Source organism: Ursus arctos, unplaced genomic scaffold (genome assembly GCF_023065955.2).
Source record: "Ursus arctos isolate Adak ecotype North America unplaced genomic scaffold, UrsArc2.0 scaffold_1, whole genome shotgun sequence".
NCBI classification, from domain to species: Eukaryota; Metazoa; Chordata; class Mammalia; order Carnivora; family Ursidae; genus Ursus; species Ursus arctos.
Window position 1 is genome coordinate 7,007,531 of NW_026622763.1, and position 14,396 is coordinate 7,021,926.

The window sequence follows — 14,396 nt, forward strand, 5'->3', positions numbered from 1 at the left end:
ATGGTGGCAGTGAGAAGATGACAAAAAGTGTTAGTGAGAAGAAAGGAGTTAAGGAAACCAGGATTAGCAGAATGATGACTGAATTTGAGGAACAAAGAAGATGAATGTCGATTGTTTCAGTGACTTCAGTGGTAGAGTGAATATTATTTTATTTTCATTCCTTTCACTCTTGGAGCCAGATTTTGTTGTGATTTCTTCCCTTCCATCTCTATGCGAGGACAAGTTGAATGTTTTTTTCTAGATATGATGGAGAAAAGAAAAGGGCTGATGGTGATTTGGAAGTAGTCATAGTTGAAAGATGGAAAACAACTTTGGTAAAATTACATGTAAAGAAGCTCTCAATGAAGTGATGTGATCTTCCATAGAGAGAATGTCAGGCAGAAACATTAAGGAAGATCATAAAATGTCATAGGTAAAGGTCTCCATTTAGAGAAGAAGAAGAAGGCAGGGAACAGTGGGGAGAAAATGTCGGAAGGGTAAACAGACTCTAGGTCAAGGGCAAAAAAACAAAAACAACAACAACAACAACAACAAAAAACCCCACACTTTCAAGAAGGGTAAAATCAACTCCAATGCTTTGGCAAGTTAAAGATTGGATCAACTGGAGACCAAAAGATTTGTGTGAATATATATATATATATATATATATATATATATATATATATATATATATATATATATATATTTCATGGAATAGAGGTCAGGGCAAGAATTCGATGGGTGTGAGTTATGGAATGATGGGTGATTATAGACAGTCATTGAATGAGTATTGCCAACATTTTGCTAGAATAAGAAAAATGAAGAAAAGAAATGCTATATGGAGAGGACATGAAGATTAGATAAACAAGTTCTGAAGGTAAAAGATATCTAAGTCTATAAGAAGAATGAGATAAAGGAAAAAATAAAAGCAATTGAAAATTTAAAAGATGAGCTCTAAATATTTCAGATGTTGGTTTGAATATTGACTGGTCCCTGTGTTCATGTAGATATTCATAAATGAACTGCTTTCTACATCAGCATGTTTGAACTGTGCTATATCTTTTAAAAGAATTAAACAAAAATTGACATAATTGTGTATCACATCTATTCATGCCAAAAAAAACCCATAACTGAAATCCTATAAAGTCTGTCATTTTTCAGGAATTAAAAATATATACTTACAAAAGGGAAAAGAAATAAACCATGTTCTCTAAATGTCAAAATCATTAACAGAAGCATATCCACAAGAATCAATAATACTGCTGAATTTATAGCCAGCGTTCTTGTATGAAGAAACAGGTGGCAGGTTTATAGTGAACTTCATGCTCTAGCCATTTGTTACTTAGCAGACTTTTGCTGTATTTTTGAAAGAGTCCCCAAATTGTCTCAGCCAGTATTGTTAAACATAGAGGCTAAGACCTCAAAGTTGCGTGGACCACATCTACTCAATTTGTTTCAGAAAAGCAAAATAACAGGAAGAACCTATTTACTGGCTCTAGAACAAAATGCTTTAGTCATTTTAACTTTATTTTTTATTTTGTTTTAGACCTCAAAACGAGAACTGGCATTAAGAATGCAAAGCCTCAACTCTGACTGTTTCTACCTTGCCGAACTGCATCCTGCCCGTCCCAAATTCCCACTGTTGATTTCAGCTGGGGAAGGTATATTATTCAAATAAACACCGGAATTTGCTCTTGAGGTGAATTGTGGACACTGTGCATGCTGCTCATCTAAAGTACTGCTTCATGTCTAGGGTGCAAACCTAATGCAGTTACTTGATAATGTAAAATACTACGGTGTTCTTTTTTGCATGTAGAGTCACAGTTCTTTTTATTATTATTTAAGTTTAAAATTGTATGCTTGATTATTCAACATGAATTCTATAGTCTTTAAGAAATGAGGCTGTATGTCATCAACATTTATTACTACAGGTTTTGATGAATTTCATCTCTTCCTCCATTTCCTACAAGCTAAAAGCAGACCACAGAAGCTGGTATCTAATTGTGAACTCATTTGCCACTCCATGTAGTTGTCTTCCCTATTACATTGGAGAAAGACTTTTGAATGTCATCTTTGTGCAGGGCTTGGATTGGAAACTGGGGGCAAAAACAGGAATGAGAAATACATCCTGCTGTCATGTGACTCAGGACAGGGACAGTCATTATTAAAGACTTACAGAGAGGGAGATGGGGAAGAGTCAGGGGAACCTTTAACAGAGGAGACCCATGAATGGTACTTTGAAAAATGCTAGCTCATCAGGCAGATTAAGGTGGTTGCATATCCAGGAAATTAAAACAGCAAGCATAAAAAGTCCAGACTCTGACAAGCCATGATGTGTTTGGGAGATTGAAAGTCTTTCAGAATATCCAAAGCTTAGAGAACACAGCTCCATGACTAAAACAAGGAAAAACTCAGGAGTAGCAATATGAGGAAATCATAATGAGAAGAAAGTTCTGGAAATTGACTTTGCCTAACAAATACACAACTAATAATTATTTTTTCTTTATTTTGCATACTTTAATCTCAGAACAAAATAAACAACAAAAACAAACAAAAACCCCACAACACTCATCTAAACCCGATGTCAAATGAGGGAAGGGATAGGGCTTGAAGCTCATGTATCCTGCCTTAGGCAGAAAGACAGGAGAGAAGAGCAACCACTAGACATTGGCAGAGGGAACCGGCGGGGCCAGGGCCACTCACAGCTGCTGGAGGAGCCATGGGGATTCTAGGGCACAAGGTCTTCAGGTAGAAACTCCTAATCTACTTCTTCCATGTGAGAAGCATCCTTGTCACCCTCAGAGGACAGCCATGTTGGGTTCTTCTGCTGTCACTTCATCTTCACCAGCGCCCAGGCCTAGCACAAACATGTGATAGATAATGGTTGAAGTGGGTCTGGGAATCCTCGAGTGAGAATCCAAAAAAGAACACTGCAGTTTCAAACAGCAGCACCACCAGATCCTCAACAGTTTTGTCATCCCTGCCCACCTCTGCCTTATGTCACGTGACTGCACAATGGGGCTGTCAGGGTGGATCTCCAGCTGCTTTTGGCCATGATATATAGCCCATTACTGAGAATGGCTTTGGTTATGGTGGAGAATATGATGGAAAGAACAAAGGTTCACAGGGCTTTCCAAAACCAGTCCCTACAGCTGCCTGTAAAGATGGAATTTTTACAAAAGATCAAGAAAGAAATGCAAGGGCTAGATCTAAAATATCTCCTCACCCCCAGTTGTTTCCTGAGGTGAGGGGAATCAGTCAAATGTGCTTAGTCATTGGTTTTGCAATTCAATAGGAGCCTTTGGGAATTCAGCCCAAGTCAGGATTGCAGTGGTCCAAGGTTGGAGCAGGGGCTTCTTGTTTAGAAATCTTCTTGGAATTAAAGGATGCAAAGATAAGACTGCAATGAGGCCATAAAACTCCTGCCAATAACTGTCAAAAAAGCTGGCATTTAATCTGCCTGCCACAGATCATGCTTTAATGATTTCTGCATTCAGACAGCATCTTGTAATGAAGTCAGACAGGTCAGCAGCCCCATCACTAGCCATGTAACATTGGGCAAATCCTATGATGTGCTTCCCTCCCTCACTCCTTTTCCCTTCTCTTCCTTTCCTTCATATTAAAAATTCTATTTTTGGTCATCATTGTTATCATCTATTTTATTTCTACAGTTACACACACAGATGTATTAAAGGAATCAATTCTATTAAATTTGTTATAAAAACCAAGAGACCCCCAACTTCTGTACTTTAGGAAAATACAAATCAAAACTACAATGAGTGGTGAGAATGGCTAAAATTAACAAGTCAGGAAATGACAGATGTTGGTGAAAATGTGGAGAAAGGGGAACCCTCTTACACTGTTGGTGGGAATGCAAGTTGGTACAGCCACTTTGGAAAACAGTATGGAGCTTCCTCAGAAAGTTAAAAATAGAACTACCCTATGACCCAGCAATTGTGCTCCTATATATTTATCCAAAGGATATGAACATAGTGATTTGATGGGGCACAGGCACCTCAATGTTTATAGCAGCAATGTCCACAATAGCCAAAATATGGAAAGAGCCCAGATGTCCATCAGCAGATGAATGTAGAGAAGTTGTGTGTGTGTGTGTGTGTATTATGAAATGTTACTCAGCCATCAAAAAGAATGAAATCTTGCCATTTGCAATGATGTGGATAGAACTAGAGGGTATTATGCTAAGCGAAATAAGTCAGAGAAAGACAAATATATGATTTCATTCATATGTAGAATTTAAAAGACAAAACTGATGAACATAAAAGAGGGGAAGGAAAAATAAAAGATGAAAATTGAGAGGATGGCAAACCAGAAGAGATACTAAACTCTAGGAAACAAACTGAGGGTTGCTAGAGGGGAGGTGGGTGGGGGGATAGGGTAACTGGGTGATGGGCATTAAGGAGGGCAGTTGATGTAATGAGCACTGGGTATTATATGCAACTGATGAATCACTAAATAACTAATAAAAATATTCAGTGTTTGCATTTTTATGATAATATGGCATAAATCAAGGCACATATTTAAAATTGAGGAACACATTATAGCATGTTTACTTGTCCTTTCTAATACAGTTTTTCAGTTTCCTGGGTTTGAGGATTATTGTTGCTTTCTATTTTCCATTTGCCTATTTTTTTAACTTATAATTAGTTCAATCTTTAATCATCTCTCTCATGTAATTCTGTCATTTTGTTTGATGATATTTGAAGTTATACTACTTTTTTTTTTTCTTTTAAAGATTTTTTATTATATTATGTTAGTCACCATACAGTACATCCCCGGTTTCCGATGTAAGGCTCGATGATTCATTAGTTGTGTATAACACCCAGTGCACCATGCAATACGTGCCCTCCTTACTACCCATCACCGGTCTATCCCATTCCCCCACCCCCCTCCCCTCTGAAGTCCTCAGTTTGTTTCTCATAGTCCATAGTCTCTCATGTTTCATTCCACCTTCTGATTACACCCCCTTTCTTTATCCCTTTCTTCCCCTACTGATCATCCTAGTTCTTATGTTCCATAGATGACAGAAATCATATGATAGTTGTCTTTCTCTGCTTGACTTATTTCACTTAGCATTATCTCCTCCAGTGCTGTCCATGTTGTAGCAAATGTTGAGAACTCGCTCTTTCTGATAGCTGAGTAATATTCCATTGTATATATGGACCACAACTTCTTAATCCAGTCATCTGTAGAAGGGCATCTCGGCTCCTTCCACGATTTAGCTATTGTGGACATTGCTGCTATGAACATTGGGGTGCATATGGCCCTTCTCTTCACTACGTCTGTATCTTTGGGGTAAATACCCAGTAGTGCAATGGCTGGATCATAGGGTAGCTCAATTTTTAACTTTTTAAGGGACCTCCACACTGTTTTCCAGAGTGGCTGTACCAACTTGCATTCCCACCAACAATGTAGGAGGGATCCCCTTTCTCCACATCCTCTCCAACAATTGTTGTTTCTTGCCTTGTCTATTTTTGCCATTCTAACTGGCGTAAGGTGGTATCTCAGTGTGGTTTTGATTTGAATTTCCTTGATGGCTAATGATTTTGAACATTTTTTCATGTGTCTGTTAGCCATTTGTATGTCTTCATTGGAAAAGTGTCTGTTCATATCTTCTGCCCATTTTTTGATTTGTTTATTTGTTTCTCGTGTATTGAGTTTGAGAAGTTCTTTGTAGATCTTGTATACCAGTCCTTTATCTGTAGTGTCATTTGCAAATATATTCTCCCATTCCGTGGGCTGCCTCTTAGTTTTTCTGACTGTTTCCTTGGCTGTGCAGAAACTTTTAATCTTGATGAAGTCCCATAAATTCATTTTATCTTTTGTTTCTCTTGCCTTTGGGGATGTGTCATGAAAAAGGTTGCTTTGGCCGATGTCGTAGAGGTTGCTGCCTATGCTCTCCTCTAGAATTTTGATGGATTCCTGTCTCACATTGAGGTCTTTCATCCATTTGGAGTTTATTTTTGTGTATGGTGTGAGATAGTGGTCAAGTTTCATTCTTTTGCATGTAGCTGTCCAATTTTCCCAGCACCATTTATTGAAGAGACTGTCTTTTTCCCACCGGATGTTTTTTCCTGCTTTATCAAATATTAGTTGCCCAAAGAGCCGAGGGTCCATTTCTGGGCTCTCTATTCTGTTCCATTGGTCTATGTGTCTGTTTTTGTGCCAGTACCATGCTGTCTTTGTGATCACAGCTTTGTAGTACAGCTCGAAATCCGGCATTGTGATGCCCCCAGCTTTGTTTTTCCTTTTCAACAGTTCCTTGGAGATTCAGGGCCTTTTCTGTTTCCATACAAATTTAAGGACTGTTTGTTCCAGTTCTTTGAAAAATGTCCTTGGTATTTTGATCGGGATAGCATTGAAAGTGTAGATTGCTCTGGGTAGCATGGACATTTTAACTATGTTAATTCTTCCGATCCATGAGCATGGAATATCTTTCCATCTTTTTGTGTCTTCGTCAATGTCTTTCAAGAGTGATTTATAGTTTCTAGAATATAGGTCCTTTATGTCTCTGGTTAAGTTAATTCCAAGGTAACGTATGGTTTTTGGTGCTATTGTAAATGGGATGGATTCCCTAATTTCTCTTTCTTCGGTCTCGTTATTCGTGTATAGAAATGCAACTGATTTCTGAGCATTTATTTTGTATCCTGCCACGTTACTGAATTGCTCTATAACTTCTAATAATTTGGGAGTGGCTTCTTTTGGGTTTTCCATATAGAGTATCATGTCATCTGCAAAGAGAGACATTTTGACTTCTTCTTTGCCAATTTGAATACCTTTGATCCCTTGTTGTCGTCTGATTGCTGTTGCAAGGACTTCTAGTACTATGTTGAGTAATAGTGGCGAGAGTGGGCATCCTTGTCGAGTTCCTGATCTTAAGGGAAAGGCTTCCAGCTTTTCTCCATCGAGAATAATATTTGCAGTAGGCTTTTCATAGATGGCTTTTATGAGATTGAGAAATGTACCTTCTATTCCTACACTCTGAAGGGTTTTAATCAGGAAAGGATGCTGTATTTTGTCAAATGCTTTTTCGGCATCGATTGAGAGGATCATATGGTTCCTGAGTCTTTTCTTGTTGATATGATGTATCACGCTGATTGATTTGCGAATATTGAACCACGCTTGCATCCCAAGTATGAATCCCACTTGATCGTGATGGATAATCCTTTTAATGTACTGTTGGATTCTATTAGCAAGTATCTTGTTGAGGATTTTGGCGTCCATATTCATTAGGGAAATCGGTCTGTAATTCTCCTTTTTGAGGGGGTCTTTGCCTGGTTTGGGGATCAAGGTAATATTGGCCTCATAGAATGAGTTTGGTAGCTTTCCTTCTGTTTCTATTTTTTGAAATAGCTTTAGGAGAATAGGTATTATTTCTTCTTTGAATGTTTGGTAGAATTCCCCAGGAAAACCATCCGGGCCTGGAGTTTTGTTATTTGGAAGGTTGTTTATCACTGACTCAATTTCTTCATAATTAATTGGCCTGTTTAGGGAATCAATTTCTTCCCGTTTCAATCTTGGTAGTTTATAGGTTTCCAGGAAGGATTCCATCTCTTCCAGATTGCTTAGTTTATTGGCATATAGCTGTTGATAAAAATTTCTAATAATCCTTCCAATTTCAATGGTGCTCGTCGTGACCTCTCCTTTTTCATTCATAATTTTAATAATCTGGGTCCTTTCTCTTTTCTTTTGGATAAGTCTTGCCAGTGGTCTGTCAATTTTATTGATTCTCTCAAAGAACCAGCTTCTAGTCCTGTTGATCTGCTCTACTGTACTTCTGGTTTCTGCTTGATTGATTTCAGCTCTAATTTTGGTCAACTGCTTCCTCGTGCGTGGATTAGGCCTGTGCCTCTGTTGCTGTTCCAGCTTCTTGAGGTGAGAATATAAAAACTGCATTTTAGATTTTTCTATTCTTTTGAGTGAGGCTTGGATGGCTATGTATTTCCCCCTTAGGACTGCCTTTGCAGTATCCCATAGGTTTTGGACTGTTGTATTTTCATTCTCATTGGTCTCCATAAATTGTTTAATTTGATTTTTGATTTCCTGGTTTATCGAGTCATTCCTGAGCAGGATGGTTCTTAGTCTCCAAGTGTTTGAGTTTCTTCCAAATTTTTCCTTGTGGTTGAGTTCCAATTTCAGAGCGTTGTGGTCTGAGAATATGCAGGGGATAATTTCAATCTTTTGGTATCGGTTGAGACCTGTTTTGTGTCCCAGAATATGGTCTATTCTTGAGAATGTTCCATGGGCATTAGAATAGAATGAGTATTCTTTGGTTCTGGGGTGTAGTGTTCTATATATATCTATGAGGTCCAACTCATCAAGTATGGCATTCAAAGCCTTTGATTCTTTGCTTAGTTTTTGCCAGGGTGTTCTGTCTATTTCTGATAGTGGAGTGTTGAGGTCCCCTACTATTAATGTATTTTCATTTATATGTCTCTTTATTCTGGATAAGAGTTGGCTTGTGTATCTTGCTGCTCCCCTGTTGGGGGCATATATATTTATAATTGTCATATCCACTTGTTGAATACTTCCCTTAAGAATAATATAGTGCCCTTCTGCGTCTCTAACTATAGTCTGTAGTTTAAAATCCAATTTATCTGATATGAGAATTGTTACCCCAGCTTTCTTTTGAGGACCATTTGCGTGAAAGATGGTACTCCATCCCCTTACTCTCAGTCTGAATGCATCTTTGGGTTTGAAATGAGTCTCTTGTAGACAGCAAATGGATGGGTCATTTCTTTTTATCCAGTCTGCAACCCTGTGGCGTTTATGGGAGCATTCAAACCATTTACATTAAGACTGATTACTGATAGATATGATTTTAATGTTGCCATGTTGCCAGTAAAGTCTTTTTTTGTATTGGCTGTGACTTTCTGTTCTATATCACTCTTGGGGCCTTTTTACTTTTATAGAACCCCCCGTAATATCTCCTGTAGGGCTGGTTTCGTAGTTACAAAATTGGTTAGTGACTGGCGATTCTGAAATGTCTTTATTTCTCCATCAATTCTGAATGACAGTCTTGCTGGATAAAGGATCCTTGGCTGCATGTTTTTCTCTGAAAGAGCTTTAAATATGCTCCCCCAACCCTTTCTCTCATTCCAGGTCTGTGTAGACAGGTCTGACGTAATTCTGATGCTTTTGCCTTGGTACGTGAGAAATTTCTTTGCCCTGGCCGCTTTCAATACTGTATCCTTGCATCTAATATTTGCGAAATGCACTATGACGTGACGTGGTGTAGGTCTGTCATGGTTGAGCTTGGGAGGGGTCCTCTCTGCCTCTTGGACACAGATGTTTGTTTCCCTTGCTAGATTAGGGAAGTTTTCAGCTACAATTTGTTCAAATATCTCTTCTAGACCTCTGTTTTTCTCCACCCCCTCGGGGATGCCGATGATTCTAACATTGGATCGTTTCATTGAGTCAGTAATCTCCCGTAACCTACATTCGTGGGCGTGGATTTTTTTTAGACCATCTTCTATTTTCATTTTTTCCTCTATTAACCCATCCTCCAATTCAGTAACCCGTTCCTCTGCTTCTGCGACCCTGGCTGTCAGAGCCTCTAGTTTTGCCTGCATTTGGCTCATAGAATTTTTAATTTCTGTCAGATTCGCTCTCATTTCTGTCCTTAGGGATTCTATATTCTCAGTAACCTTTTCGTTTATATTTTTTTCAATTCTACTCATCATTTTGACCATCGTTACTCTGAATTCCATTTCTGATAATTTGGTTACATCCATATCCATTATTTCTGTGGCAGAGGCCACAGTCTCACTGTCTTTTCTTTGCTGGGGGGGGCTTCTCCTTCTTGTCATTCTGATGAAGAGAGGTTGCGGGGTTTCCAGAGCCCAAATTATTGACTGGGTCCCAGGCTGTGCCCCTTGTTTTATAGGGATCTTAGGGATGTGGGCTTCTTCTTTAAAGATTTTATTTATTTATTTATGTGGCAGCCAACCAGCGAGAGAGGGAACAGAAGCAGGGGAGTGGGAGAGGAAGAAGCAGGCTCCCAGCGGAGGAGCCCGATGAGGGACTCCTTTCCGGAACGCTGGGATCACGCCCTAAGCCGAAGACAGGCGCTCAATGACTGCGCCACCCCGGCACCTCGGGTTGTGGGCTTCTTGATTTTTCAACCTGCCTTCTGCATTCTGGGGGAGGGGCCTGCCGCGCCGATACTCAGGCAGCCCTGTTTGGGTAGAGTCTCGGCGTCCCCGGCGAGGGGGGATGGGGATGGACACTCCCTAAGCCGGTATTTCCAGGCTTTTGTTCTCTGGCGGCTTTCCCTGGCGGTTTGCTGTGCCTCTTCTGAGAGTCAGAGCAGCAGCGGCCAAATTTCAGCCTCTCAATACTCAGCGCTGGAGATGTTCATTTGTAGAGATCCAGATGCGTCTTCCTGCGTCTCAGGCTGGTTCCGTGGTTGTTTAGGCTGGTCTGGTACCTATCCAGCTCGACTCGGAGGACCGGCTGAAAACGGTGTCTCCTACTCCTCCGCCATCTTAACTCCTCTAGCCAAGGTGATGTATTTATATCCTCTGTCAATTATAACAGATGTCAAAAGGCAGTGAGACGATGCCGCTGAGAATGGCCAGTAATCCCTGTACCAACGGCTGCAAGATTATTCCAAACTTTGCTGGAAAACTAGAGGTTTCCCAGTAGGTCCACAATCTTTGATGGTGCTTCTTATAACATCCAAAAGGCCTCTGAAAATGGCTCTGTATGACTTGGTTGTATTAGATCACCAGTTTATTATACAAGGAAAGAACTCATCAACAGCCAGATGGAAGAGACGCACTGGACCAAACACGGAAGAAGGGCGTGGAGCTTCTCTGAAGTTATACTACTTTTAACTTTTTGAATGAATGACTCCTGAACCCTCCAATGGACTTCAGTCTAGACCGGAAGCCCTATGCAAAAGGCAGAGTCATCATTCTAGATAGCACCATCCAACAAAAATGGAATGGGAGCTATATGCCTAAGTTTAAAGTTCTAGTAGCCACATATAAAAAAATAAACATAAATCAGGCAAATTTAATTTTAAAATATATCATATATAACCTAATATATTCAAAATTATCATTTCAGTATATAATCAATATGCACAGTTGAGACATTATATATTCCATTTTAATTCGTACTTAATTTTGAAATCCACGGTCCATTTTATACTAAGAGAAGGGGTCAACAAGCCTGTTAGCCAAATCTGGTCCACCACTTGATTTTGAAAATAAAGTTTTATTAAAACAAAGTCTCCACCATTTGTTATTATCATCAGTGGCTGCTTTCTCTTACTAAAGCAGAATTGTCTGGCCTGCAAAGCCTAAAATATTTACTCTCTGGACCTTTATAGAAAAAGTTTGCTAACCCCTGTCTTAGAGCACATCTCATTTTGGCCTAATGACATTTCAAGTGCTCAATAGCCATATGTGGCATGTTAAAAATCTCTTCAACATAAACATGGAGATTTCACTTTTCTTTCTCTTGCCTTATAGTCCTCTATTCTATTCTCTTTGTCCCTGCAACCTTTATCGTTTTCTTTCCTATTTTGGCAAATAGAGAATATCTTCTAGCATATTTCTGAGAAAAGGTACATCAAAGTGAAATTTTATAGACTTTCACATGTTTATTGTGCCTTTGAGATAAACCAATAAACTGGTTAGTTAAGAATTTCAGATTGGGTGGCATTTGTCCTAAGCTTAAAATTTAGCTTTTTTATCTTTTAACATTAAGAACTGCTATTAAAATCTGAGATTCCTTTCAATTTCCTGATTTTTTTGTATGAGACTGTGGTGTGTGTGTGTGTGTGTGTGTGTGTGTGTGTAAGCTTGTATTCAGAGTTTTTATAATGTTTAGTTTGGTTTTCTATTTGTAAGTATTCATTTAAATTCTGCTTTTAGCATCACTACCTTTACCTATGCCTGGTGTTTCCACGGCCAGAAACCCTCTCTTTTGTCTTCTCTAGGGGATAAATATTTCCTTTTTTCTATGATGCAATTGTCTGACTTGGAAGAATGGCAGAGGGATTAACGTCTTTGGTTGTAAGAAATTATACTGCTCTTAACTCTGCCTTCATCCCTGCTATTATGAGTACCTACTAACGTAGATGATGGGCATTTTAGATTTCTTTGCTTTTCTTTTTTCTCTTCTCTTCTCTTCTTTTCCTTTCATTTTCCTTTTCCTTTCCTTTTCTTTTTCTTTCTTTCCTTTTTCCTTCCTTTCTTCCTTTTAATATAATTCCCATGTGATTTGGGGATTGAAAATGCATGTTTAATTTACCAATTTAACCAAGAAATTCTCCAATTGTTTTCTAAACCCTAATTTTCTAATCTTTAAAGTAGAGATAATAGTATCTATCTTGCACAGTGGTTATGAGGGTTAGAAATGATATTTTCCTGGAACACTATCAGTCATCTACAAACTCCATAAAAATAAATTGAACAACTGTGTTAAACTTCTTAAGGATAAGGCATAGTAGAAACCGAACCAGATAATATCAAAACAGATAAAAAGTATTACAGATTGTAACACTCAATCTTCTCTTTCACAACTGAACTACAGAGTCACTTGTTATTTGCTTGTATTTTCTAAGCTTAGTACTTCATAAAACTGTTTGTTCTCTGCTATTAATTGCTTATATTATGATGTACAGACAGAACTTAGGCCAATTATGAAAGAATTGGTGAAGCTAAGAATTTTTTAAACAACTATGAAACCTTTAAATCAGCCTATAATACTCTGCTTGCATAAAATTTCAATGTTGATTCCTTCTCAGCATATTTAATATCAAGTATATTCACTCCTTTCTAGCTCTCTATCTCAGGTACCAGAATGAGGAGAGAGAGCAGAGATGCAAAGCTATGCCACTAGAAGCCAGCCTGTTGAGGGAGAGAGAGAATCCTAAGCAGGCTCCATGCTCAGCAGGGAGCACGATGTGGGGCTCATCTCACAATCCTGAGATCATGACCTGAGCCAAAATCAAGAGTTGGATGCTCAACTGACTAAACCAAAACAAGTATAGATTCAAAAAACAGAACATGGTGGCACCGGGGTGTCTTAGTCAGTTAAGTGTTTGACTTCAGCTCAGGTCATGATCTCAGGGGTCCTGGGATCTATTCCCAAATCTGCCTTCCTGTTCAGTGGGGAGTCTGCTTCTCCCTCTCACTCTGGCCCTCCCCCTGCTCATGCTTTTGCTCTTTCTCTCAAATAAATGAATAGAATCTTTAAAGCAAAAACAAAAACAAAACAAAAAAACAGAACATGTAGTATGATTGAAAAATGCATTAGAAAGATGAAGAAACTGTTGATCCTTTGGAAAGGCCAAAAGGCAGTGCTGTGCAGATAAGTAGCCAAAGAGAAGAAGTGGAAGTTGAAACAAAGCAGTCAGAAACAGAATAATGACACAGATAACTAGCAGCTAGATTCAAGGCAAGTGTCACATACCCTCAGCATGGATAGTCTTGATTTTCTGACACAAAGTAGAACCACAATTTACCCTCATATTTCCCCATTGTCCGCTGAACAAAATCTAAAAGATATTGCATTGATTCTTCCGTTCAGAATCTTGTCATTTTTTAAAATTTTTATTTTAAAGAAAGAGTGTGGGGAAGGGCAGAGGGAGAGGGAGAGAGAATCCTAAGCACACTCCATGTCCAGCGTGGAGACTGATGTGGGGCTCATCTCACAACCCTGAGATCATGACCTGAGCCAAAATCAAGAGTTGGATGCTTAACTGACAAAGCCACCCAGGTGCCGCATCTTGTCACAAATTGTTAAAATTTTGTTCCTGGTTCTACCCATTTAGACCAGTCGCACTTTAGCAGAAATGCTACTAAATCTTTATGACTAACTTCTCTTCACTACAAACCATCAGGTTAATTTGCAAACACTGCTTTACTATAACATATGGGAAATAAACTCCCATGGACGACTATCAGAAAAGTTTAAACTCAATCTCGCATAGAATTTCTCAGTATTTTTAGGTAATGAAGAACCTGTTTCAATATTTTAAACAAACAAACATGATGTCCTGGGTTCACATCTCATTCCACGATTTGCTGGCTATATATCCATTGATAAGTTGCTTAACTCTGCTGTACTTCAATGCCTTAATCTCTAAAACATGGTAATCAAAACGGAACTTATTTCTTAGGATTGTTTTAAGAATTTAAATAGAACACTGGTGCCTGGGTGGCTCAGTTGGTTAAGCATCTGACTCTTGATTTCAGCTCAGGTTATGATCTCAGGTTTGTGAAGTTAAATCCTGTGTTAGGCTCTGTGCTGGGCACAGAGCGTGCTTAAGATTATATCTCTCCCTTGGGCCTCCTGGGTGGCTCAGTTGGTTAAGCATCTGCCTTTGGCTCAGGTCATGATCCCGGGGTTCTGGGATGGAGGCCTGCATGGGGCTCCCTGCT